The sequence below is a fragment of the Rana temporaria genome, chromosome 12 (genome assembly GCF_905171775.1).
Source record: "Rana temporaria chromosome 12, aRanTem1.1, whole genome shotgun sequence".
Classification (NCBI taxonomy): Eukaryota; Metazoa; Chordata; class Amphibia; order Anura; family Ranidae; genus Rana; species Rana temporaria.
In genome coordinates this window covers 43665202-43671483 of record NC_053500.1, presented here as the reverse complement: position 1 = coordinate 43671483, position 6282 = coordinate 43665202, and positions in this window count along the sequence as shown.

The window sequence follows — 6282 nt, the reverse complement described above, 5'->3', positions numbered from 1 at the left end:
TGCAATTATTGGTCCATCTAACACCACCCTCTACATCAGTGGTTCTCAACCTGGGGGTCGGGACCCCCTCGGGGGTCGAATGATGATTTGCCAGGGGTCACCGGATCCTGGCCTGTTCCTGAAGCCCACACCACTCTCCCAGCCTTTTTTTGCAGCCACCCAGCAGGACTGTCTCTGGAGCCTGTGGCCACCCAGCTAGGCCCATTCAGTTCACGGCATGGCTGGGGGGAAAGACTAGAGGTCAGCTGACTGGTGAGGAATGTGAAATGGGAGGAGCTGGAGACCCTATCTCCTGATTTCGGCATAGGTGTTACTGCTACGAGACACCACAAAGTCGGAGACACAGTGAATAACACTACCTGTGATTATAGTTGCTATTAAAAAGACTCAGGTAGGGCTAAATGTCTGCGGGTTAGGGTCACAAATTACTTGTCTTGCCTTGGGTGCTGACAACCCACGCTACAAAAATAATTTTACCATTAGGGGTCCCCACAACTTGGGAAATGTTATCAAGGGGTCACCGCACTAGAAGGTTGAGAACCACTGCTCTACATGGATTGACAATGCTGCCGTGGATGGGTATCTACTAGTGTTGCTCACGAATATTCGTATTGCTAATATTCGGCTCGAATATGGCATATTCGAGTATTCGCGATATATTTCGAGGTGAATATTCGCTATTCCGAATATTCGCATTTTTTCAATTTTATTTTTAAAACAGATCACATCCTATCAACGTCTAAAAGCATTGCTGGTATGATTAGAGACCCTGGGCCGAGTAGCTAAGCTGAGGCGATCCTTTTATGTTGCCGAATATAAAAAAAAAAAATTGCGAAATTTCGCTAATGCGAAAATGATTGCGAATTTTCGATAACTGTGGTAGGAGAACTCTGATTGTCTCTGATGCAAAAGGGGGGGGCTTTGTGTATGTTTCTGTTATGAATATTTGTATGTTTGATATTATTTTTTTTTGTAAGAAGGAAAAAAATGTGCATACCTTAAAAAAAGGGGAGAATACAGCAGCAACTCAAAAATTTTATACAACATAAATTAATACAAGACAGAAAATGGAGTCGCTCTACAAGAATAAAAAATATGTCTAGTGACAAGACATGTGGGCAAATTATAAAATAAGCAAGCGCAAATAACTTGTGAAATACACAGTGAAACAAATATATAAAGAAATATAGTCCCAATAATAGAAAAATAATCTTTCATAAAAATGTCTTTGATATGTGAAGTGAAAAAAAGTCCAAAGCATGCAGCATGACCGTGTTCAATCTTCAAGGTGTTTGATTGACAAACGGCTGTGACAGATGGATAGAGTAAAGAATCCCCACCAATGCAAAACACTTTTTATTTTCTATTGTAAAATATCACGAATATTCTGAGCCAATCAGAGTGCTCCTTCCGCATTTGCCGAATATTCGCAATTATTTTGTATTGTAAAATATCACGAATATTCTGAGCCAATCAGAGTGCTCCTTCCGCATTTGTCGAAATTTCGCAATTATGTTCGCATTCGCAATAGCGAAATTTCGCAATCATTTCATTTCGATAAAATATCACGAATATTCAAATTTAGCGAATATATCTTGAATATTCGACTATATATTCGAGATATATCGCGAAATCGAATATGGCGTATTCTGCTCAACACTAGTATCTACGTTGCTTCTGCATAGATACAGTGGAGTAGTGAATGTAGCCACCCTAAGACTGCAGATGTGTTACTGGCCAATCACTGGTTGAAAGTGAAGGAATAAAGTAAAAAACCCAAAAGCAGCCACTGCATCCAATGATTGGTAATCTGCAATATATTACATTTTTGGTTTTGGGGTTAGTTCACGCTTCAACCACTTGTCTACCGCCCAGCGTCATATGATGGCGGAACGAAGACCCTCTCGTTCTGGGCGGACGTCATATGACGTTGCGCCTTCCTGAGCCACTAGGGGGTGCACGCCCGCGGCGTCACTGGGAACCCGATTTGCGCGCCCGGCGGCCGCTATGGCCGCCGGGCACCCACGATTGCCCAGTAACTGAGCAGGACCATGGATCTGTGTGTGTAAACACACAGATCCACGTCCTGTCAGCGAGAGGAGACCGATGGTGTGTCCCTTGTACATAGGGACACCGATCGGTCACCTCCCCCAGTCAGGCCCCTCCCCCACACAGTAAGAGTCACTCCCTAGGGAAAACATTAACCCCTTGATCGCCCCCTAGTGTTAACCCCTTCCCTGCCAGTCATATTTATACATCAATCAATGCATTTTTATAGCACGGATAGCTGTATAAATGTGAATGGTCCCAAAAATGTGTCAAAAGTGCCGCAATATCACAGTCACGATAAAAAAATCGCAGATCGCCACCATTACTAGTAATAAATAAATAAATAATAAAAATGCTATAAATCTATCCCCTATTTTGTAGGCGCTATGCGCAAACCAATCAATAAACGCTTATTGCGATTTTTTTTTACCAAGAATATGTAGAAGAATACGTATCGGCCTAACCTGAGGAAAAAATGTGTTTAAAAAAAAAAAAATGGATATTTATTATAGCAAAAAGTAAAAAATATTGTGTTTTTTTTTCAAACTTGTCCCTCTTCTTTTGTTTATAGCGCAATAAATAAAAAACACAGAGGTGATCAAATACCACCAAAAGAAATCTCTATTTGTGGGGAAAAATTATAAACATTTCATTTGGGTACAGTGTTGCATGAACGTGCAATTGTTATTCAAAGTGTGACAGTGCTGAAAAATGGCCTGGGCAGGAAGGGGGTGAAAGTGCCCTGTATTGAAGTGGTTAAAGAGGAAGTAAACCCTGATGGGTTTTACTTCCTCTTTATTCCCCTGCAAAGTAAAAGCATAATGGGCTAGTATACATCACATACTAGCCCATTATGTTGTGATTACCTGCAAACAAAGCCCACAATGTCCCCGCTGGTGGAAGCATCCATCTTCATTCTCTTCCTTCCGGGGCCGTGGACTTAGGCACCAGGCACGGCACATGCTGGGGAAGAAACGGTGCGATGGGCCGTTTCTTCACTGCGCATGCGCCGATGAACTACACGGCACACGTTTAGGATATATTTTCAGTACATATAGGTAAGCCTTATTATAGGCTTACCTATATGTAAAAATGTCTCACAGGGTTTAAAACCAATTACAACCACATTCAGAAGAGTAAGGAAACACAGGGGCGGGCTCATAGTGACTGATTACTGTGATAGCCAATCAGAGGCTATTCCAGTGATCAGGTGACCCAGAACCGACATTTCTGGGTTCCGATCAGCAGTACGAGACCCGAGGCTCTTCGTGAGACCCCTGGTCTCTGTGCTGGGAGTGGGTTAATGCAAGGAATGCATTAAGGTAAAAGAAAATCTTCTGCATTTAGAACCACTCTAAGATTGACTATTTACTCTGTGCTCCACAATCACATACCCAGTTGTTTTATCTTGTGAAAAATAGTCTCTGACCATTTTCTGTAACAATGAATATCACATGTGGCCAGTGGCGGTCGGTGCTCCAAATTTTTTGGGGGGCGCAAACAAACGAAAAAAACAAACATCAATTGCAGCTTCACTGTGCCCATCAAGTGCCGCCACTGTGCCATAAAATTGTCGCCTCTGTGCCATGCTATCAAACTCAGCCACTGTGCCATGCCATCAAACGCAGCCACTGTGCCATGCCATCAATTGTCGCCACTGTGCCATAAAATTGTCGCCACTGTGCCATGCTATCAAACTCAGCCACTGTGCCATGCCATCAAACGCAGCCACTGTGCCCATCAATTGTCGCCACTCTGCCATGCCATCAATTGTCACCACTGTGCCATGCCAAACGCAGCCACTGTGCCATGCCATTGTCGCCACTGTGCCCATCAATTGTCGCCACTGTGCCATGTCATAGTCGCCACTGTGCCCATCAATTGCTGCCAGTTTGCCCCTAAAATGCCGCCAGATTGCCCCCCCCCCCCCGGCACTTACCCTTTTCGGTCAGCCATCCTCGGATCTTCCTCCACGATTCCTCGATGTCGCTTCAGCCTATCAGCTAATCAGGTTACCGGTAACCAGTGAACCTGATTGGCTAAGACGCCTGTCAGTGTTAACCCGGGAACGCACACACCCTGCATCCCCTGGTTAACTATTTGGAAGCCGATTACAGCCCTCAGGCTGTAATCGGAAAGCCTATCAGAGCCGCTGGCCCTGATAGACACTTCCAAAGCCAACCAGCTTCCGTTATTCAGATGGCCAGCGCTCACCAGGGGGCTGGCCATCTGAATAGTGGGCAGCGGCGACAATACATAGATTCATGCAATGCATGAATCTATGTATCGTTTTTCAGTGGCGGTGCAGGAGCGAGAGGGGGTGGTGCTCCTGCACCCTCTTGGACGCACCGCCACTGCATGTGGCCCTTTGGTGATATTAGTGGCTTTAGAGGCTTTAGAGGCTATAGCTACTAAATCGGCCACCAGTGTTGTTTGCCGTTACTCCCCATATGTATGTTTAATTTTTCTGTTTTTGTAAACTTGCAATCCTATTATAATTTTAAGGCAGGGGAATTATTTCTCCAAAAAGGACGCCACCAGAAGTGTGTTATTATATTTGCCTGAAAGTTTGTCTTGGGTGATATTTCTGTACTTCTCCTATCACTAGCAAGCCACGCAGCTAATTGTACAAACACTAACAAATGTATTCCAATCTGGTTTTGACAGCTGACAGTGCTTGAGCTGTCAGTGATTTTTCCATGTCAGAGGGCAGACGGGAGTTCATGTTTTTCCATGTATTTTTAGTGGGGTGAGTGGCAATATCCGGAGATAATGGGCAGAACACGCTCCAGGCCTGGACTCAGTAGAAACTCAAATAAATGACTATTTTCATTGTCCACCCACTGTGAGGACTTTGTCATAACAGAAGACTATCTGGGGGAATTCTACACTGTTAGAGGCCGGGGTCATAAAATTGGAATAACATCAACTTTAGTCACAGTGATGTCAAAACAATGTTAGACTATCTGCAGAAAGGATCATTTTACATAATAAGCTTATTTTTCCTCATATAGTAATGAGAGCATAGATAATATTCATTAGATTGTTGCATACTATATGTTATATAATACAATAATAATTGTATTGTCCACTTGACCTCTGGAAGATTTACCCTCCTTCATGACCAGATAATTTTTTGCGATACGCCATTGCGTTATGACAATTGTGCTGTAATGTGACACTGTACCTAAATAATATTTATGTAATTTTCTCCCCACAAATAGAGCTTTCTTTTGGTGGTATTTGATCACCTCTGTGTTTGTTTGCTTTTTTTGTTTTTAATCTCTGAAAATTAAAAACAAAAAACTATTTATATTATTATATAACATTTTTTTTACATCCTGCTATAAATCCAATAAGAAAATGCAAAAAAAAAAAAAAAAATAGAATTTCTTCAAAAATGTAGGCCAATATGTATTCTGCTACGTAGAGAAAGGGGAACTGCCGCTCTAGGTGAGTGCACTCAGCAATCAGTGTCCTCTCAGAAGCGTGGGTGCTGGCAATGCACAAAGCGAAGACCGGAGAAAAGACTGGACAGCCGCACTTCCACGAAATTCTTAAAAAGTTGCTTTTAATTGTAAAAAATGGAAACAGCACTACAAGTCACAGCAGACAGTGGGGTGGATAGCTAAAAAAATTGAATTTCTTCATAAATTTAGGCCAATATGTATTCTGCTACACATCCCATCACTTCCCCCCTGTTAGAACGAAACTTTGCCTTGTTTACATAGGCCAAGCTCTATCCTGTGTGTTTTTCCAACGATCAGTGGGTACCCAGTGGACATTCATTGGCTGGCACACACTGATTGGCTTCCGCTGTGACAAATCACAGCAGAAGTGGCGCACACACATGCGCCCCCTACCTGCAAGTGCAGAATCATGTAAATATAATGCTACTTTCACGCTGGGGTGCGCTTAGCGGTAAAGCATCGCTAGTTTTAGCTGTGCTTTACCGTTGTTTTAGCGGTGCTTTACCGTCATTTGGCAGCGCATTTTTGGCCACTAGCTGGGCCCTTTTAGCTGGGAGCATTATACACCGCTCCCAAACCGCCCCAAAGATGCTGCTTGTAGGACTTTTTTTCCCGTCTCGCAAGCGCACCACCCCAGTGTGAAAGCACTCGGGCTTTCACACTGGGGAGGCATAAGAGGTGTTTTTCTTTCAGGTGCTATTTTTAGAGCAAAACACCTGAAATGTCTGAAAAGCGCCTCAGTTAGAAAGGGGTCTAAGTGATT